The sequence below is a fragment of the Bos grunniens genome, chromosome 25 (genome assembly GCF_055505025.1).
Source record: "Bos grunniens cultivar Pamir isolate PY7600 chromosome 25, Bosgru_T2T1.0, whole genome shotgun sequence".
Classification (NCBI taxonomy): Eukaryota; Metazoa; Chordata; class Mammalia; order Artiodactyla; family Bovidae; genus Bos; species Bos grunniens.
The window spans coordinates 12,085,219-12,108,251 of NC_141189.1; the positions used below are offsets into that span (position 1 = coordinate 12,085,219).

Sequence of the window (23,033 nt, forward strand, 5' to 3'; positions counted from 1 at the left end):
TTATTTATTAGCCATGATACTAATTTACCCTGAGTGTGTGTCTTAGAGCTGGCTGTTCATCCCCGTGTGGCCTCTGATGTAATGCCATTGTGCTTCCATACTCAACTAAGAGCTCTGAAGATTTTCTAGCCTTGTGTTTTCCTGAAGCTGCTATTTTTTTTTTAATGTGTACTAAAATATTTACTCACTAATACCATATTGCACTGCAGCTGAAAAGAGGAGGGGAAACTGGGAATTCCTGTTGCTATGGCTCTTTTTTGCTTTTACACCTGAGGTCCTTTTGGGAGGTCCTCTCTAGGGGAGCCTTCACTCAACACCAGGCCTTGGGAAGTGGAGTGGGACTTATCCAGTTATACTTTGACACTGCAACTTTATCCATTATTTGGTACTGCTGGGCTCCAGGATACATGTCTGGATCTCACAGTTAGAGATGTTTGATTCGTGGAACGTCTGCCTTTGGAAGATGCAGGCACGTTTTGGTGTCCCTTATAGCATTCCCACCAATACACACACACCGGGGCTTCCTTCGTGGTTCAGCAGGTTAAGAATCTGCCTACAGGGCAGGAGACACAGAAGATGAAGGTTTGATCCCTGGGTCAGGAAGATCCCCTGAAGGAAAATGGTAACACACTCCAGTATTCTTGCCTGCAACAGATGAGCCTGGTGGGCTACAATCCAAAGGGTTGCAAAGAGTCAGGCATGACTGAGTGACTAAACACACTTGCATGCATAGCATCTGCCCCATCTCCTTGCCAGGTTAGTTGCCCCTTGAACAGCACAGATTTGAACTATGCCAGTGCGCTTGGATTTTTTCAGTGGTAAATCCCGGGACTTCCCTGGTGGTCCACTGGTTGAGACTTCAGCTTCTAATACAGCGAGTGGGGTTTCAGTCCCAGCTCAGGAGCGAAGATCCCACATGCCTCAGGGCCAAAAAGCTAAAACATAAAACAGAAGCAATATAATAACAGACTCAATAAAGACTTGAAAAATGGTCCACATAAAAAATCCTTAAAGATAAAAAGGAAGTACTGCAGTGAAGCTTGCCCTTCGGTTGGTTGACTCCGCAGATGTAGAGCTGCTGATACGGAGGGCCAAGTGTAAATTATAAGTGGTTTTTTTTTATGGTGAGAAGTGAGGTGGCCCTAAATCCTGTATTATTCAGACGACAGCTTTGTATGCATATTCTGCCTGTTCATAGAGGTGTAATTGTGATGATAGCTAACATGGACTCAGCATCACTTAGGTCCAGAAACTATTTTAAGAACTTCATATGTATTAACTCATTTAACTCCCATAACAGTCTTATGAGGTAAATACTACTGTTATCTCTGTATTTTGCGTTTTCATGCGAAGGGAAACCATTAGGCCATTTAGGTATGACCTATATCAAATGCCTTATGATTATACAGTGGAAGTGGTGAATAGATTCAAGGGATTAGATCTGGTAGACAGAGTGCCTGAAGAACTGTAGACAGAAGTTTGTAACACTGTACATGAGTCAGTAACAAAAACCATCTCAAAGAATAACAAATGCAAGAGGGCAAAGTAGTTGTCTTAAGAGGCCTTACAAATAGCTGAGAAAAGAAGAGAAGCAAAAAGCAAGGGAGAAAGGGAAAGATATAACCAACTCAATGCTGAGTTCCTGAGAATAGCAAGGAGAAATAAGAAGGCCTTCTTAAATGAACAATGCAAAGAAGAAGAGGGAAACAATAGAAAGGGAAAGACTAGAGATCTCAAGAAAGTTGGAGATATCAAGGGAATATTTCATGCAAGTATGGGCACGATAAAGGACAGAAGTGGTAAGGACCTATGTAACAGAAGCAGAAGAGATTAAGAAGAGGTGGCAAGAATACCAGAAGAACTGTATAGAAAAGGTCCAGATAACCATGATTGTGTGGTCATTCACCTAGAGCCAGACATCCCGGAGTGTGAAGTCAAGTGGGCCTTAGGAGGCATTACTATGAGTCTGGTGGAGGTGGTGGATTTCTAGCTGAGCTATTTAAAATCCTTAAAGATGATGCTGTTAAAGTGTTGCACTCAATATTATCAGCAAATTTGGAAAACTCAGCAGTGGCCCCAGGACTGGGAAAGGTCAGATTTCATTCCAATCCCAAAGAAAGGCAATGCCAAACAATGTTCAAACTACCAAACAGTTGTACTCATTTCACATACTAGTAATGTTATGCTAAAAATCCTTCAAGCTAGGCTTCAGTTCAGTTCAGTCACTCAGTCGTGTCCAACTCTTCGCGACCCCATGAATCGCAGCATGCCAGGCCTCCCTGTCCATCACCAACTCCCAGAGTTCACTGAGACTCACGTCCATCGAGTCAGTGATGCCATCCAGCCATCTCATTCTCTGTCGTCCCCTTCTCCTCCTGCCCCCAATCCCTCCCAGAATCAGTCTTTTCCAATGAGTCAGCTCTTCGAATGAGGTGGCCAAAGTACTGGAGTTTCAGCTTTAGCATCATTCCTTCCAAAGAAATCCCAGGGCTGATCTCTTTCATAATGGACTTCAGCAGTATGTAAATCGAGAACTTCCAGATGTAGAAAATGGATTAAGAAATGACAGAGGAACCAGAGATCAAATTGCCGACGTTTGTTGGATCATAGAAAGCAAGGGGATTCCAGAAAAGCATCTGCTTCATTGACTACATAAAAGCCTTTGACTGTGTAGATCACAACAAACTCTCAAAAATTCTTAAAAAGGTGGAAATATCAGACCACCTTACCAGTCTCCTAAGAAACCTGTATGCGGGTCAAGAAGCAACAGATAGAAGCAGGCTGGTACAGAATGGGGAAAGGAGTATGACAAGGCTTTATATTGTCACTCTGTTTATTTAACTTATATTCAGAGTACATCATGTGAAATGCCAGGCTGGATGAATCCCAAGCTGGAATCAAAGATTGCCAGGAGAAATATCAATAACCTCAGATAGGCAGAGATGATAACCAGTGTAGTAGCAGAAAGTAGAGAGGAACTAAGGAGCCTCTTGATGAGGGTGAAAAAAAAGAGTGAAAAAGCTGGCTTGAAACTCAACATTCAAAAAACTAAGATCATGGGATCCGGTCCCATCACTTCATAGCAAACAGATGGGGAAAAGTGGAAGCGGTAACAGATTTTATTTTCTTGGGCTCCAAAACCACTGCAGATGGTAACGACAGCCATGAAATTAAAAGACGCTTGCTCCTTAGAAGCAAAGCTATGACCAACCTAGACAACGTATTAAAAGCCAAAGACATCACTTTGCCAGCAAAGGTTTGCATAGTCAAATCTATGTTTTTCCAGTACTCATGTATGCATGTGAGAGTTGGGCCATAAAGAAGGCTGTGCCAAAGAACTGATGCTTTCAAATTGTGGTGCTGGAGAAGACTCTTTAGAGTCCCTTGGACTGCAAAGAAATCAAACCAGTCAATTCTAAAGGAAATGAATCCTGAATATTCATTGGAAGGACTGATGCTGAAGCTGGAGCTCCAATATTTTGGCCACATGATGTGAAGAGCCCACTTATTAAAAAAGACCCTGATGCCAGGAAGGATTGAAGGCAGGAGGAAAAGTGGATGACAGAGGATGAGATGGTTAGATAGCATCACAGACTCAATGAACATAAATTTGGGCAGACTGCAGGAGACGATGAAGAAGCCCGGTGTGCTGCAGTTCAGGTGGCAAAGAGCCAGACGTGACTTCACGACTGAACAACAGTACCAATCTCTATGTTATAGATGAGGAAAACATTAAGTTAAAAGTTGTAAATAAGTTGTCTAGTGAGTCTAGTACAGGTTGTGGAGTGAAAAGCTGAACTGATATACCTGCCTTGTCACTTAACCAATCACAACTCTTGGTGTTTTCATCTGAAAATTGGTTTACTGGTAGTACCTTCTTATTGGACTTTGGAGGACGTGTAATTCTACACATTGCAAACTTTAAAAAAGCATCAGCCACCACCACCCACCATCATCACCACCCTTATCTTCATCATCATAGTCATCCATCCACTCACATGAGATACTTCAAACCCCCGACCAGGGCAGTGTCAAAGGATTAATTTCCTTTGGTCGTCAGAGAATTGTTGAGCTTTACTCCCTTGAAAGTAAAGTGAGTACTCCTTTATTTTTTTCCTTGAAAATACAGTGGCTGAGAAATTGGAAATGGTAAGCCTTTTCCAAGCTGGAAGCCAGGTAGGGTATTTTCATATAGAAAGGTAATTTTTTTCCCTGTTCTCTTCTCTCCTCCCCCTTTTTACCCCTGCTCAGCTCTAGGGGGCAGGTATGAGAGTAGATGGAACTGGAGGAGAGGGTGTTGAGAATGTTGGTAAAAGAAAAAGTAACCACCAAACATGTATGCAGAACACTCCAGCATTTAATTAAGGCCCGCAGCTCTTTGTCAGCCAGCAACTCTTCTCATGGTGAGAGAGGCAGAGAGCCTTGTCACTGTCTCTGGAATTATTTGTATAATTCAGCAGCTGTTTCCCTCAGATGCTTACCACACGGGGTTGGGTTATAAAGACGTATGAGGAGAATTGCTGAGGTTCAGACACTTGTGTTCACTGTTCAGCTGAGAGCCACTTAGGCTGTTCTTGTACAAATGCATTAGATTATGGTTAAGCAGCTTATGGACATAAAAACACATTAGAACTTTACAGCACTCTATAAATTATAGTTTTTGCAGCATTCACAGCCACAATGCTAGGTAATTACATTCATTAATCTACTACTAAGAGCACATAAAGTTGCTTCCCAAACGGTACTGTGTGTGTCAGCGCTCAGCTGGGAAGGAGAGCTTCCCCCTCCTTTGTTCCATCTCTCCCTGTTCCATTAAGTCTTAACGCAGGAAGATTTTGGATGGCGCATTGAGGGATTCCCTAATACCGTCTAAGAAACCCATTTCTCTCAAGGTTAGGCTCCAGCAGGAAGCCTTGTAGATAATCTTTTTATGTTGAAGTGCCTCTAGTAACTACCCTGGATGCATTTATTTTCTTTTTGAAAATGGACAAATGTCTCATTTGGAAAACCAGCAGCGGTAAAGCAGTTGAAAAGAGATTTATGATGGAATTGGTTATCAAACACTTTTTCATGCCTTCTTTTCCCCGTCTCTAGGAGCAGTTTACATGGTGGTCTTTTCAATTTTGGATGTATCATCAGTACAAAGGGTTGCTCTCTTCCCATGCCAAACCTTCGTGAAGTTTCCATCTTTCCATTTCATGTGGTGATGGGAAATCCATTTTTCTTTTTTTCTTTTCCTGGCAACTTTTGCACTTCTCATAAATTATGGAACGCAGATTTTAGGGAAAAAAAAGATGAACATTTATGTGGTGTTATTATTCCAAAGAGCAAATTGTACTATTTTTTTTTTCTTTTATTTTACAGGGTAAGTAGACCAAGTGATGTGCTTATTTGAAAAAAAAAAAAAAAGAATAGAGAAGTATGCAAAGACTGAGTTCAGAATCACAGTGTAAATCCTGGGCAGTGCTCCAACCACATCCCAGGTGTCTGCATTCGGGTCCATGCATGTAGCGTGAGCTCTAGAGTCACGCAGCTCTGCATTGAAACCTGGTGTTGTCTTCAAGCCATGTGACCCTGGTCAAGTTAATTCATAGTAATAGAATGACTAACTCTAGTCTGTTCCAGAAACTGTATTACTTTATTTAATTCAAATAGCTGCTTTATAAATTAGTTGAGACACTTAGCCCCCATTTGATGGAAAAAAGAAAACTGAAGCTGCACAGGGTATTATGGTAATTAAAAGAGGTATATCACTCTGTACACTATATCACTCTGTACACCAAGACACTCAATACTCACATTCTTAAGGCTATATAAAGAATAGGTCCCACCATCAATCCTCAATTGCCAAAGACAGCATTTTATAATGACTGACAGTTTCCCTTTGTAATGACTAGGAACATGATTGTATTACCTAGGAAGAGGAATTCCTCACTTAGCATTTATTATCTACTTTATGCTAGGAAATATCCGAGGCACTTCCCACAGATTTCATTAGGCCTCATAACTCTGTCCCTGTCCTGGAGCAGTAAAAATGGAGATCTAAACAGGCTGGAGATTTGCACAAGGTCACAAAGCCACAAAGTGGCAACACCAGGGCTCAAACCCAGATCTAAGTGCTGCCAGAGCACCTGCTTGTATCAGTCCTAGACTGAGCAAAGACACAGTGTATTGATAGCAGTGAGGGGCAGTAGTTTTCTCAGCAGGAAGTTTCTACTGTGGAAAATAATGTAAGAAACTGATGTCATAGGATCTCTATCAGAGTCTGAGGTAAGCAGCTTTGGCTTCATGTCCTTCAAAGCAGCCCCGGCTTCTAGGGTGGGGTGCAGAGTTCCTTTCTTCAGCAGGCAGGATGGCATTCTTGGTCCCTGAGGAATCTATAAATTTTGTGGACTACCCACAGCACTAAATGGTATTGTAACATTGGATAACTGCTGAGAAGAAAAGCGGTGGCTCTGGTGTAAATCAGTGTGCTGACGAGGGGACGATAGAACTGCAGGGTGGTATCAGCCCCAGCATCTAGTTTCTACCCCAGCTCCTCTCCCCTCTCTTTCCAAACAGCTGCCATATTGGATTACAGCTGCCATATTGGATTACAGCCGTGTGTGGGTGCGGTGTACTAGCAACGTGACAGCAAGTAGGCCAGGGGAAGGGGAAGTCTCCCTCAGACTCGTTGCCATCCAAGGTGTAGTTTAAACCACAGGCTCAGTGTTTGCTCCATGACTGATTTCCCTGCCAGCCCATCTGCTTGCACGCACACCCTCCCAAGCTCACACAGCAGGGTCGGCCTTTATCGTCTCAGGTCCTGCAGAGCCGTGCTCTCTCACTGTGGTGTTGACTGACTCCTCCACTGATTACGAGCGTGTATGCTGACGCCAGTTTGTTTAGCCAGTGGTTACCTTTCATAGCCTATGAACAGGATTTCACTTTTATGAATGTGATTTGTTGAGCTTGTGGTGGTATCAATAAATTCTCCCAGGATATAGAAGGGTTGATTTTCCTATATCTAGATGACATTTTCCAGCCCCCTTTCCTCAGGGGACCAGGGCCCAGTGTCACACCACATGCTTCTGTGTGAGAGAAGGGAAGGAAATTTTTTAAAGAGGAGGAAATGGTTTCAAGGATGTGACTTGCAGACACAGTTTCTGAGATATGTGCCTGTGAGGGTGTACAGGGTTCCCCCACTGTCTGAAAGTTCCTGTGAAATCTTTCGTAAACCAAAATGGCATAGAGCCAAGACGCAACTACTTTAGGACACAGATGCACAAAATAAATCAATATAAAGCACAGATGTTCACAGATACTGTTCAAAGGTATGGCAACTAGATGCTGAGATGCAGAGTGTAGTTTCCAGGGAAGGAGCTTGGTGGGGTCACTCTTGCTGTTTGGGGTGAATGCTGCCTCTCTAACAGCATTTTGCAGAACAGACACTGAATACTATTTTTGCTTTTCACTTCTTTCCATAAAAGTGAAAAATCCTCTTCAGATTTCTTTTGGTTAGGGGAAACAGATGCAAATGTAGGGTTTTTTGTAAAAGTGAAGTGGCATAAAGTGAACTTTGGAAAAGTGGGGGATACCTATAGGCGTGAGCTTTAGGGATGGGAAGAATGGGCTATGTACTGAGTAACTCAAAATTACTGAGTTAAACTGTGGACGGCTCTTATGGAGAAATTAAAGTGCTGCTTCTTAAAAATGGGTGAACATTTTCAGAAGGGACTCTCGAGTCTTTCAGCAAATCTCTGTGGCTTATGTTTTTATATAGCAATCATTTTCTCAAATCAGACATCCCTGTGTCTATTAGGTAAACACAGAAAGCATAGATTATGAGTTAAACATATCGACAGCATTTCAAGTGCTATCAGAGAACATTTAATTCAGTTTAATTTTGTGATAAATCTCATGTTTAATCCTCTGGTTACTCTGTAATCATGTCTCTATTGATCTTTTCTGAATGACTGCCTGCAGTTTAATAAACTTTGCCATTAACCCAGAGCTTCTAAAGGGAGGGATTGATTCCATTATCAAATCTGATAGACCCAATAAGTATCTAAACATCACTAAATCTATCTATAGGAAGCTTTGGTATAGAGACAAGGCTGTGACTTGTTCAACAAACTGAGTAAAAGTTTGGGCATCTTTGCATGACATAATTGCCTCAAACTTAGCGTCCAGGTCTCTTGTGCAAACTGACACTGCCTCTCAGGTCAATGGGTACCTCTTAAGTACTTTTCTGGGTTCTGTGAAAGCCTGCAGGGTAGTTCATTGTATTTTCCCTCATATGATGCTAAAGGAAAAAAAATGCTTCTGGTTAAAATCTGAAATAGAAGATGGGGATTGATGGGAAAGGCAGTGGAAGGGAGAGTGCATTCAGAGGCTGGAACCATGTAAACAAGCTCCCAGACTCGGAAGTCTTGCCATGAAACCTGTGTTTATGTCTCATTTAGTGATAGAGCATTTGCAATATATGCCAAACAAGAATTTCTTGTGTTTTTTTTTGTTGTTGTTTTTTTTTTGCGCCTGTGGGTATTTATAGCCACTACCATTATCCATTAATATTTATTGAGCCACATAGGCAGAACATGTGGAGTTCAGGGTCTGGAGCATTTGTATACTTTCTTATTTTTATTTTTTTTAAGGTCAGAAGGGTGTCATTCTTTGCCACTTTTCACCCTTGAAATGGTGAAAATTGTCAGTTTTAGATAAAAAACAAAACTTTTATTTCTGTCTGGATTTGTATTGCTGATCTGAATCCTTCAGAGAGAGTTCAAATGCTTGACGTAAGGGTCATAGCCTTTCCCTAATTATGCTTTGGAGGGGAAATGGAGGTGAGAAGAAGGATTTTATAATGAGACAGTACTAAACTATAATTTAAAATTTTCTTCAAACAAAAGGTCATAATCCTGACACTTAACAAATAAGGCTCTAACGACCTGGTGTTAGGGAATGAGACTAGGATTAGAGCCAAGGGACCCCAAGTGTGTTGACAAGAGCTGACTCTCTGACTTTGGGATGTCATTTGTATACCAAACCTCCATTTCCTCATTTAGAAAATGAAAATAACCCAAATGAAAATGAAAATCATTCATTTGGGTTATTAGGAAATCAAGTGAAATGATGATTTTAAAAGGTAAGCTTGTACACTCGCAACTCTCAGTTGCTATACAAATATTAGTGGTTGTGAAAAGTCATAAATTAGTCCTTGCTTTATATTCATAAATTTGTCTTAACCTTTTATTAAATCATGTCTAGTTCTCAAATCAAATCAGAACCATGCCTAGTTCTCAAATCAAAAGAACATGCTTTTATATCAGAGAAATATCATAGAGATATTTAATTCTGGAAAACGTGATCTGGAAGAAAAAGTGCTACTGAATCAGTGAACTCTTAAGTCTACATTGGTTGAATGTTTTATATGTGTTAAATAACCTCTGAGGATAATAATAACATCAAAGAGTTTGATGCAACCTAAGAGATTATCTCATGGAGGACCCTAAGTTTTCAGACATTGAAACAGATTGGTCTGTGCCATTGACAAGCCAGTTAAGATTAGTTTGAGAAAGGATGTAACAATTGTTTGTGGAGTGTGGGGAGGTATTAATATATATATACATGGGTATGTTGGTTTTCACTGTTCTGTAAATGAATGGATGCCTGCTTGTTTCCATTGGAAAGTTGACTACAGTTTCTGGGAAGTTGGGAGAAAGTTATAGAATTAGTACTGAAGGAATTAATTATTTCATTGTTCTCTAAAAACCTATTTAAACTACTTGAAAAACTCGAGCCATAAAGGGATTGTCTTTTATCCATATACCCTACCTAATATTGCTGTATAAACTATTTATATTCGGGCTATGTAATGTGAATTTTGCCAGAAGTGGCTTTTCCTGTTACTGAATAATCCTAAACACTAAGTTACCTTTTGTGAAATTGTGTCTTGTTTGCTGAGTAGACAGAATTAGGCCGTGTGTGTGTGTGTGTGTGTGTGTGTGTGTGAGAGAGAGAGAGAGAGAGAGAGAGAGAGAGAGAGAGAGAGAGAGAGAGAGAGAGAGAGAGAGAGAGATTTTGTTCTCCTAAGTGGCCTCTCCAAAAAGTGGTTACTCATTCCCATGCACCACCTGTTTACATGAAAGCACAGCCAGCCCTAACTAAAGTTAAATCTCAAGGTGTTTTCAACTGCCTGTTAGTAGAGGCTTAATTTCTTAAGAGCCGAGCTAGAAGGACGTATTAGTGGTCCTCTCTTTTTTCCCCACTTTGTAAGATCTGAATCACATCAGGATTTTGTTTTCCTTTTTTCTCTTCTGGGGAAGGTTAAAGGAAAGAGTGAGGATCAGAACTGGTTTAGCATGGCAGAAAAGAATGGAGGACTCCTCCATAACTCAGAATCCTAATCCTTATTTTGCTTTTTATTTCCCCTGTGGTTCATTTCATTTCACTCTCTCTCCTTAAGTAATTAAAGATTCACTTAGGGGCCAGATGTTGGTCATTTAAAATGAAGGTGTGGTAGTATGTGGGCACCTGGGTAAGAGAACAAATTGGAAACATTTTAAGGGAAGAAAATAAAAATCTATCTTATTATTTATCTGGCTCAAATGTCCGTATATGAAGAGGTTGTCATGGCTCATCAGGGTCCTTGTCTTGAATATATGGATGACAATATCAGCCACTCCTGATTTTTCTGTGAATAGAGAGGTATTGAGACCCAGAAAATGGTAATCTGGCTGTGAGATCAAGCTACAAAGATGATGGCAAGACCTGTCATTTTCCCAGTCAGTGCCCTTTTTTTCTCTTGTATTTAATGGGGTAACTTACCATATCTCTTGAGGATCTGTTTACCCCCTCTTAATATACAAGGGGATAATGGTGACTTTACCAACGATGTGGTGGGGAATAATAAGCTTGAAGGTTCTTGGGTGGAAATGTGAGAGCGGAGGAGGGATATGACTCATAGGGTGGGGGAGCAGTGTCCTCCTCTCTCTAATTCTTTTGTTCAAAAACAGCTCACTGTGCATGTCATTCTGTGTCCTCCACTAGGAATTCAGAGATGATGAAGTTATAACCAGTCTCCCTGTGGAGCTAAACCTGAGTGTTACAGCAAAGGACCAGTTACTGATTATTTTGCTGCAATGGGCTTCCGCGGTGCTCAGTGGTAAAGAATCCACCTGCAGTGCAGGAGACGCAGGAGACATGGGTTCGATCCCTGGGTGGGGAAGACCCCCCTGGAGGAGGGCATGGCAACCCACTCCAGTATTCTTACCTGGAGAATCCCATGGACAGAGGAGCCTGGTGAACTGTGGTTCATGGGGGTCAGAAAGCACTGGCCATGACTGAGGTGACTAAGCACACTTGCTGCACTGTAACAAGTACATTAACTAACCCTTTCCCCACGTTTTGCATGGAATGCCTAGTCAGAAGTGAGTAATGACCAGTTAAAAGTGGTCTCATTAGGAGTACACATCCTCTCAGATGTGAGTGGGACCTCCTTGGGTTATATTTGAATGCATGAGAAAGCAGTAGGAATTTGTGTGCTCTGTAACCCTCTCTCAAGGCAGCACACCAGACTCTCTTTGCCCTCCAAAAAGCCTGAGAATTGCGTGGTGCTTGCTTTCTCTTCAGGCTTCCTGACGCTCCCCTCTGTTGTGTGGGTTCCCCTCCCCTTTCTGGACTCACCCTTTGTGTACATCATTGCCCTTAAGCCCTCGCTGATGAGATTTTCTGCCTCAGTCATGCTGTGCTCAGCTTTCAGAATGCTGCTGTTATGGAGGAGTTAATTTTTTTTTTTAAGGTTTCCTTTTCGTCATGCTGTATTTCTCAGATTATCTGGAGGGACTGTAATCCAATTTTAGGAATCCTTCAGGGCTAAGAGCCTAAACTGTTTTAAGCAGTAGCATCTGGTTGCCAGGGACTCAGCCGCTTTGAGCATGTTAGGGTCTAACAGCAGCCAACTCTCAATTATCTATGGCGATGGGAGACTGCTGGGACGTTTTCAATTCACCGAGTGTGCAAAAATCTCGCTTAAGCTGATAGTTGTGATCTCATCCCATAACTGAATTTAGGAAAGCTTCTCAGCGGCTGGTTTTGAGGTCCTTTTTCCCCCCCTTCTCACTTCTAACAGTGGCTCTGCGCCTTTGACAGGTGTTTTCATATACTGATTTTGTCTGTGCTTGCACTCTCTCCCTTTTTAAACCTTTTTTTATCTCCGTTTGGATTCCTTTATGTCATATGCATCGTATATAGTATTTTAATAAGGTACTTGTTTGTTTTTACATTTAGAAATGGTAAAAAGTTATGTATGTTTTCTTTCTTTGCTCTTTGATTCATGTGTTCACGAGAGAGGATGTGGCCAAACAGTAACCAAGGTATTTGAAAGAAAAATAGGACAAACTCTACTAAAAGTTAGCCTCTGAACAGCTGAGATGTGACTGTTACAAGTGAAGAAGACAAGGCACAATGTGAACTCCTCCTTGACACTGACAGTGATGTACAGACCGGGCACTGCTCCTGAGCCTGACTGAGACATTCATGTTCACAAGGTTCACAGTTGAGTTGTTTTCAGTGGAACCTTCATGGGAGAAGGCAATGGCAACCCACTCCAGTACTCTTGCCTGGAAAATCCCATGGACGGAGCAGCCTGGTAGGCTGCAGTCCATGGGGTCGCGAAGAGTTGGACACGACTGAAGTGACTTAGCAGCAGCAGCATGGTCTAAAGCCAGTCCTTCCAAAGTATGGCCATCCCTTTGTTCCAAGAATCTGAAAGATGAATTCTTTCTGATGGACACTCAATATAATCTAGTAATTAAGATATCTAGTAATAATGATATGTCAGCTATGCATGATAGCCAGTTGTGACATTTTAAAAAAGAGCTCTATTGAGGTATAATTGACACACTAGTAAATTGCCTGAATTAAAAGTGTAACAGTTTTATACTCTTGACATGTGTATATACCCATGAAACTATCACCATGGTCAAGACAAGGAAAATGCCCATCACCCCAGAAGTTTCCTCTTGTCCCCATATAATCTTTTCCTGTGTCTCCATGGAAACTGCTAGTCTGTTTTCTGTCACTATTGATTATTTTACATTTCTTAGAATTTCATGTTAGTGGAATCATACAGAATGTATTCTTTTTTTATTCAATGTAATTGTTTTGAGGTTTATTCATGTTGTAGCATACATAAATAGGTTATTCCTTTTTATTGCTGAGTAATATTGCATTGGGTGAACTCCGGGAGTTGGTGATGGACAGGGAGGCCTGGCATGCTGCGATTCATGGGGTCTCAAAGAGTCGGACACGACTGAGTGACTGAACTGAACTGAATATTGCATTGAATGGTTATATCACAGTTCATTCATCTGTTGATGTATATTTAAGTTTTTCCCAGTTTTAGGCTGTAACAAAGCTGATATGAACACCCATGTACAAATCTATGTGGGCATGTGTTTTCATTTCCTTGGGGAAATACTTTGGAGTAGAATAGTTGATACATACAGTAGGTATACTTTGAGTTTCTAAAGAAACAGTCAAACTGTTTTTTAAAGTGACGGTACCATTTGCACTTTCTACCCGTAGTGTATGAAAGCTCCTCTACATCCTTGCCCATACTTGGTATGGTCATTCTTTTTCATTTTAGTCATTCTAATATGTAGGTAGTAGATGTACTTTACATTTCTCTAATGATTATTGCTGCTAAGCATCTTTTCATGTGTTTATTTGCCACCCATGTATCTTCTTTAGTTAAGTACTAAATCTTTTGTCCGTTTAACAAATTGAGTTGCTTTCTTTTTATGTAGTTTCAAGAGTTTAAAAGAATGTATTCTAGATACAAAACTTATATCAGATACACATGTTGCAAATATTTTTTTCTTGTGGCTTGTATCTTCATTTTCTTAACAATGTCTTTTGAAGAGTAGAAGTTTACATTTTTAATGAGGTATAATTTATCAGGTCGTTCTTTTTTTTTTTTGATTATGTTTGTGGTAACATATCTGAAAAATCTTTGCCTAACTGAAGTTTACACAAGTTTTCTTGTAGATGTTTTTTAGTTTTAGGTTTTAAACTAGGTTTATGATATATTTTGAGTTAATGTTTCTAATAGATTGAGATATGGATATATGTATATCTATCTATATAGTTTGCACGTAGATATCTTCTTGTTCCATTGACATTTGTTAAAAAGATTATTTCTCTACAGAATTGTTTTTGCACTTTTGCTGAAAACCCACTGTCCATATATCAGTAGGTCTGTTTCTGGACTCTCTATTCTATTGTATTGATCTGTTTTTCTATTTTGGTGATAATGCAGGGCTAAAGTTTTCATCCAATGTGAAAAATAGCAACAGGAAGCATTTTGCCTGCTTCATGCCTATCCCACTTTAGTGTACTACTTCATTGATTTACATGAGTTGTGAGATCCTTTCTTAGATATTTCAAGTAGGTGGCAAAATGTCTGGCATACAGTAGATGTTTTTGATTTTTTTTTAAAAGATGAACATGAGAGTCCCAAACAGGATAAACCCAAGGCAAGACACCCCAAGACACATATTAATCAAAGTAATGAAGAACAAACAGAAAGAGCAAATATTAATAGCAGCAAGGGAAAAGCAACAAATAACACCCAAGGGGATCCCCATAAGTATAATAGCTGATCGTTCAATGGAAACTCTTCAGGCCAGAAGGGAATGGCAGGACATACTTAAAGTGATGAAAGAGAAAAAGCTACAACCCAGATTTTCTATACCCAGCAAGGATCTCATTCAAATATGAAGGAGAAATCAACAGCTTTACAGACAAGCAAAAGCTGAGAGAATTCAGCACCACCAAACCAGCTCTTCAAGACATGTTAAAGGGTCTTCTCTAGATAGGAAACACAGATAAGGTTTATAAACTCAAACCCAAAACAATAAAGTAAATGTGGTTTACGGGATCATACTTATCAATAATTACCTTAAATGTAAATGAGTTGAATACCCCAATGAAAAGACAAAAAACTGGCTGAATGGATACAAAAGCAAGACCCCAATATATATGCTGTCTACAAGAGACCCACCTCAAAACAATACAGACTGAAAGGGAAGGGCTGGAAAAAGATATTTCATGCAAATGAGACCAAAAGAAAGCAGGAGTAGCAATACTCATATCAGATAAAATAGACTTTGAAATAAAGGCTGTGAAAAGAGACAAAGAAGGACACTACATAATGATCAAAGGATCAATCCAAGAAGATGTAACAATTATATATGCACCCAACATAGCACTGCAGTATGTAAGAGAAATGCTAACAAGTATGAAAGGGGAAATTAACAGTAACACAGTAATAGTGGGAGACTTTAATATCCCACTCACACCTATAGATAGATTAACCAAACAGAAAATTAGCAAGGAAGCACAAACTTTAAATCATACAGTGGACCAATTAGACCTAATTGAAATCTATAGGACATTTCACCCCAAAACAATGAATTTCATCTTTTTCTCAAGTGCACCCAGAACATTCTCCAGGATAGATCACATCCTGGGCCATAAATCTAGCCTTGGTAAAGTCAAAAAAATTTAAATCATTTCAAGTATCTTTTCTGGTCACAATGTGGTAAGATTATATGTAAACTACAGGAAAAAAACTTAAAAATACAAACATTTGGAGGCTAAACAACACACTTCTGAATAACCAACAAATCACAGAAGAAATCAAAAAAGAAATTAAAATATGAAGAGAAACAAATGAAAATGAAAACATGACAAACCAAAGCCTATGGGTTTCAGTAAAAGCAGTGCTAAGGGGAAGGTTCATAGCAATACAAGCTTACCTCAAGAAACAAGAGAAAAATCAATAACCTGACTTTACACCTAAAGCAACTAGAAAAAGAAGAAATGAAGAACCCCAGGGTTAGTAGAGGGAAAGAAATCATAAAGGTTAGGGCAGAAATAAATGAAAAAGAAACAAAGGAGACTATAGCAAAAGTCAACGAAACTAAAAGCTGGTTCTTTGAGAAGATAAATAGACAAACCATTAGCCAGACTCATCGAGAAAAAAGAGAGAAGAATCAAATCAACAAAATTAGAAATGAAAATGGAGAAATCACAACAGAAAGCACAGAAATACACAGGATCTTAAGAGACTATTATCAGCAACTATATGACAATAAAATGGACAACTTGGAAGAAATGGATGAATTCTTAGAAAAGTATAATCTTCCAAAACTGAACCAGGGAGAAATAGAAAATCTTGAGACCCATCACAAGCATGGAAATTGAAACTGTAATAAAAAATCTTCCAACAAACAAAAGCCCAGGACCAGATGGCTTCACAGGTGAATTCTACCAAAAATTTAGAGAATAGCTAACACCTATCCTACTCAAACTCTTCCAAAAAATTGCAGAGGAAGGTAAACTGCCAAACTCATTTTGTGATGCCACCATCACCCTAATACCAAAACCAGACAAAGATGCCACCAAGAAAGAAAACTACAGGCCAGTATCATTGATGAACTTAGATGCAAAAATCATCAACAAAATTATAGCAAACAGAATCCAACAACATATTAAAAAAATCAAACATCATGACCAAGTGAGCTTTATCCCAGGGATGCAAGGATTCTTCAGTATTCGCAAATCAAGCAGTGTGATATACCACATAAACAAACTGAAAGATAAAAACCATATAATTATCTCAGTAGATGCAGAGAAAGCCTTTGACAAAATTCAACATCTATTTATGATAAAAACCCTCCAGAAAGCAGGCATAGAAGGAACATACCTCAAAATAATAAAAGCCATATATGATAAACCCACAGCAAACATTATCCTCAATGGTGAAAAACTGAAAGCATTTCCCCTGAAGTCAGGAACAAGGGTGCCCACTCTTACCACTACTATTCAACATAGTTTTGGAAGTTTTGGCCACAGCATTCAGAGAAGAAAAAGAAATAAAAGGAATCTAGATTGGGAAAGAAGACATAAAATTCTCACTGTTTGCAGATGACATGATCCTCTACATAGAAAACCCTAAAGACACCACCACAAAATTACTAGAGCTAATAAATGAATATAGTAAAGTTGCAGGATATAAAATTAACACACAGAAATCCCTTACATTCCTGTACACTAACAATGAGAAAACAGAAAGAGAAATTAAGGAAACAATTCCATTCACCATTGCAACGAAGAAAAAATATTTAGGAATCAGTTCACTTCAGTTCAGTAGCTCAGTTGTGTTTGACTCTTTGCAACCCCATGAATCGCAGCACACCAGGCCTCCTTATCCATATACTTAGGAACAAATCTACCTAAAGAAACAAAAGATCTATATATAGAAAACTATTAAACACTGATGAAAGAAATCAAAGATGACACAAATAGATGGAGAAATATATCATATTCATGGATCGAAAGAATCAATACAGTAAAAATGAGTATACTACCCAACGCAATCTATAGATTCAGTGCAATCCCTATCAAGCTACCAGTGGTATTTTTCACAGAACTAGAACAAATAATTTAACAATTTGTGTGGAACTACAAAAAACCTCGAATAGCCAAAGCAATCTTGAGAAAGAAGAATGGAACTGGAGGAATCAACCTTCCTGACTTCAGACTATACTACAAAGCTACAGTTATCAAGAGAGTATGGTACTGGCACAAAGACAGAAATATAGATCAATGGGACAAAATAGAAAGCCCAGAGATAAATCCATGCACCGATGGACACCATATCTTTGACAAAGGAGACAAGAATATACAATAGAGAAAAGACAATTTCTTTAACAAGTGGTGCTGGGGAAACTGGTCAGCCACCTCTAGAAGAATGAAACTAGAAGACTTTCTAACACCATACACAAAAATAAACTCAAAATGGATTAAAGATCTAAATGTAAGACCAGAAACTATAAAACTCCTAGAGGAAAACATAGGCAGAACACTCTGACATAAGTCACAGCAGGATCCTTTATGACCCACCCTCCCAAAGAAATGGAAATAAGAGCAAAAATAAACAAATGGGACCTAATTAAACTTAAAAGCTTTTGCACAATGAAAGAAACTATAAGCAAGGTGAAAAGACAGCCTTCAGGATGAGAGAAAATAATAGCAGATGAAGCAAGTGACAAAGAATTAATCTCAGAAATACACAAGCAGCTCATGTAGCTCAATTCCAGAAAAATAAACAGCCCAATCAAAAAAATGGGCCACAAAATTAAGCAGACATTTCTTCAAAGAAGATATACAGATGGCTAAACACAGAGATCAAATTGCCAACATTCGCTGTATCATGGAAAAAGCAAGAGAGTTCCAGAAAAACATCTATTTCTGCTTTATTGATTATGCCAAAGCCTTTGACTGTGTGGATCACAATAAACTGTGGAAAATTGTGAAAGAGATGGGAATACCAGACCGCCTGACCTGCCTCTTGAGAAACCTATATGCAGGTCAGGAAGCAACAGTTAGAACTGGACATGGAACAACAGACTGGTTCCAAATAGGAAAAGGAGTATGTCTATTGTCACCCTGCTTATTTAACTTCTATGCAGGGTACATCATGAGAAACGCTGGGCTGAAAGAAGCACAAGCTGGAATCAAGATTGCCGGGAGAAATATCAATAACCTCAGATATGCAGATGACACCACCCTTATGGCAGAAAGTGAAGAGGAACTCAAAAGCCTCTTGATGAAAGTGAAAGTGGAGAGTGAAAAAGTTGGCTTAAAGCTCAACATTCAGAAAATGAAGATCATGGCATCTGGTCCCATCACTTCATGGGAAATAGATGGGGAAACAGTGGAAACAGTGTCAGACTTTATTTTTTTGGGCTCCAAAATCACTTCAGATGGTGATTGCAGCCATGAAATTAAAAGATGCTTACTCCTTGGAAGGAAAGTTACAACCAACCTAGATAGCATATTATTTTATTTTATTTTATTTTTTAACTTTACAATATTGTATTGGTTTTGCCATATATCAATCAACATGAATCTGCCTAGATAGCATATTAAAAAGCAGAGACATTACTTTGCCAACAGAAGTCCGTCTAGTCAAGGCTATGGTTTTTTCCAGTGGTCATGTATAGATGCGAGAGTTGGACTATGAAGAAAGCTGAGTGCCAAAGAATTGATGCTTTTGAACTGTGGTGTTGGAGAAGACTTTTGTGAGTCCCTTGGACTGCAAGGAGATCCAACCACCCCATCCTAAAGGAGATCAGTCCTGGGTGTTCATTGGAAGGACTGATGCTGAAGCTGAAACTCCAATACTTTGGCCACCTCATGCAAAGAGTTGACTCCTTGGAAAAGATGCTGGGAGGGATTAGGGGTGGGAAGAGAAGTGGAGGACAGAAGATGAGATGGCTAGATGGCATCACCGACTCCATGGACATGAGTTTGAGTGAACTCCGGGAGTTGGTGATGGACAGGGAGGCCTGGCGTGCTGAGATTCATGAGGTCGCAGAGAGTCGGACACTACTGAGTGATTGAACTGAACTGAACAAATACATGAAAAGATGCTCAACATCACTCATTATCAGTGAAATGCAAGTCCAAACCACAATGAGGTACCACTTACACCAGTCAGAATGGCTGCTATCAAAAAGTCTATAAACAATAAATGCTAGAGAGGGTGTGGAGAAAAAGGAACCCTCTTACACTGTTGGTGGGAAGGCAAACTAGTACAGCCACTATGGAGAACAGTGTGGAGATTTCCTTAAAGCACTGGAAATAGAACTGCCATACAATCCAGCAGCCCTGCTGCTGAGCATACACACCGAGGAAACCAGAATTGAGAGAGACACGTGTACCCCATTGTTCGTTGCCGCACTGTTTACAATAGCTAGGACATGGACGCAACCTAGATGTCCATCAGCAGATGAATGGATAAGAAAGCTGTGGTACATACACACAATGAAATATTACTCAGCTATTAAAAAGAATGCATTTGAAACAGTTCTAATGAGGTAGATGAAACTGAAGCCTATTATACAGAGTGATGTAAGTCAGAAAGAAAAGCACCAATATAGTATATTAGTGCATATATATGAAATTTAGAAAGATGGTAACGATAACTCTGTATGAGAGACAGCAAAAGAGACACAGATATAAAGAACAGACTTTTGGACTCTGTGCAAGAAGGTGAGGGTGGGATTATTTGAGAGAATAGCTTTGAAGCGTGTATATTACCATATGTGAAATAGATGACCAGTCCAGGTTTGATGCATGAAACAGAGCACTCAGGGTCAGTGCACTGGGACAAGCCTGAAGAATGGGATGGGGAGGGAGGTGGGAGAGGGATTCAGGATAGGGAGACACATGTACACCCATGGCTGCTTCATGTCAATATATGTCAAGAACCACTACAATATTGTAAAGTAATTAGCCTCCAATTTAAATAAATTAATTAAAAACAAAAAAAAAAGTGATGAACATGAGAGGTTATTTTTTTTGAATGCCATATTGATTATTTTGTAAATTCCTATAGTGTCTGCTTTGGTTATTTACTACAGAAGTTTAGGCCCTAAAAGTAGGTTTGTAAGTCCCATTTGTTCGGAAGTCCAAAGTGGGGGCCCAGTATGAACATATCCATGTAGACATGAATTTTAAAAGGGCTGTTATGTCTTGTTTCTTTAATTTTCACTGCAAACTCTTTTTTTTTTTTTTGCACTTAAGTGATGGAATCAGTGTTTGTAAAGCCATTCAAAAGCAAGTACAAATGCAATATAATAAACAAAGGACTTAACAGACTAAAATGACGGCACACAGCCAGCCAATAAGATGGTGACAGAGAAAGTGTGTTTTCTTTTTCTCCTGGCTTCTCTGTTATTTTCTTTGCAAGCCCCCAAGATCAAGTAACTAATTGAAGAGGTTCTGCTCAGATTGCACCCCTCTTACACGTGTACGTACATTTGGGCACATACAAGCACTCATATTTGTAAGTGATGGGCGGCCCTCAGTTTAGGTTGGGAAAATCAGAGAGGCTCTCTTTCTAAGATCTATTTCATGCACAATAGGCAAATTGTGCCGTTATTTTCTGTTTCCTCTGGCTTCATCTGTAATCAGCAAATGGAGCCCTGCAGCCTGCACAGTGTTCCGTCTGCAATTTTTCACTCTCCCTTAGTTTGCACAACACCAAACCATCTCATTTTGAAATTCAAGAGTGGCAGAGGAAGCCTTTGGTGGAAGGTTGTAATTTGGGAGAAGGGAAAGTCAAGAGCAAGATCACCTTTCCATCACCAAGAAGAAAGGCTGGGTGTTGAAGGAAATTGCCACTATTAGTCGGTCTCTGAGCCTGCCTCTCAGCATATGCACTGCTGTGACCCTGCCCTCCATCACCAGTGACCTAAAAATCACATAATTTCAATTGTTCACGAAACCTCTTCCTGTCTGTTGTACATAGCTTGTGCACTTACCCCCTCTATTGCCAGCAAGTGTGTGTAAATCTTTCTACCTCACAGCCTAGCCTTCTGTTGGCTGGCTGGCATTCTTGCTTCTTCTTGTGTGTGTTTACTCGGTTGCATCCGTCGTGTCCGAGTCTTTGTGACCCTTTGTAACCTGCCAGGCTTCTCTGTCTTCTGAGATTATCGGATGAATGCCTTAAAGCATTTCCCCTAGATCTTTTCGTTTTCCTTCTGTCCTCCTCCTTTGTTAATCTGCTGAATGCTTCCCCTTGCTGAGTATGAGGCATAGTCATCTTATTTTAAAAAGCCACTGTAGATATTTCTGATAGACATTAATTTTCTTTGGGAACCATGGTAGACTAATGGCTCAACAGGCCTTTGAAAATTGCCATTCGTCGATCCTAAAAAGTTATTTTATACACCAGACAATCTGTCTTTTTATATTGAAGCAGTGCTTTATAGGCTGCCCAAGTTTCTTTAAGGGAATACTTAAATTAGTTGCTGATAATTTGTTGGTGGAAGGATGTATGCACACATACACATGTATGTAACCATGTGTTCAACTCTTTAGAATGTTAAAAGGTGAGTAGTTTATAATCTATTTGTCTTTGAGTCTCATTGCTTAAAATGGACAGTTTTTGTTTTCATTTCACCCCCAAGATAGCCATTGAGATGTTAAGTGATTATTTTACTTCATACATAGCAAAGAGTCAGGATAGGTTTGTAGAGGAAATAAATAAATAGCAGCCTGTTTCTTTTCAGGAACTGTTCCAAAGTGTCTATGTAGTAAGTTATAAATAAACCTTAATCTTTGAAACAGTAAAGATGCTCTCTAAAGATAACCTTTTAAAACCTCTTACATAATAAAAACTTTTTAAAAGACTTCATTTCTTCTGCAGTACAGCAACTATACTCCAATAAAAATTAAGTTAAAAAGTGGTTCATATTTTCTTTACTTCTTAAGCTACCACCTCTGTATACATCTTGAAGCTCTCTTTCTTTCCCTCTCCCCCTCACACAGCCTGCATAGTTTAAAATTTCAATATTAATTGGAGCTGAGATGATTGTACTGCTGCTGCTAAGACTTCAGCAGGTCTCTTACAAGCTAATGTCACGGCATGGGGTCCATTTGCTCTGTGCAGCTATTCTATGGTGCAGTGAGAATGCCTTGATTAATATGCTGCATGAAAATAAAATGGATTTAGAAAAAAATTATACTATACTCATAAATATTAATTCACATTTGTATGGAATTGCACATAATTTTCAGTATACTTTGGAGCACCTTCAGTATGAAGAAAGATTTCGTTTCCAAAGAGAATGGCATAATTTTTTCAAAAAAAGCATGGCTGATACATTATTAAATATCATTTGTTTATTAATCCGATACTCCACATCCATATGATGTAGGGCAGTAGGTGGACTGTGTGACAGAGAAAGGCGTTTTTTTTTTCAGCCTGTGAGAGCTTATGTATTACCTTTAGAAGTGGTGCAATTTAATCATATTATATAGAAGCAGTTCATGGTGGGACTCACCTGCCTGCTTCTGCTAGTGTTGCCATTATAACTGAGCGTTTTTTCATGAGAGCTGACTAAGTTGGTTACATAAGTGGTAAGTTGCCTCAGTCCTGTCCTACTCTTTGCGACCCCATGGTCTGTTTAGCC

At 39.5% G+C, this 23,033-nt stretch overlaps 1 protein-coding gene across 14 annotated transcripts in view; it reads left to right on the forward strand.

Annotated features, from left to right (window-relative positions):
- AUTS2 (activator of transcription and developmental regulator AUTS2) overlaps window positions 1-23,033 on the forward strand; it is a 1,218,095-nt gene that overhangs the window by 269,632 nt on the left and 925,430 nt on the right. The gene's annotated exons all lie outside the window — the stretch shown is intronic.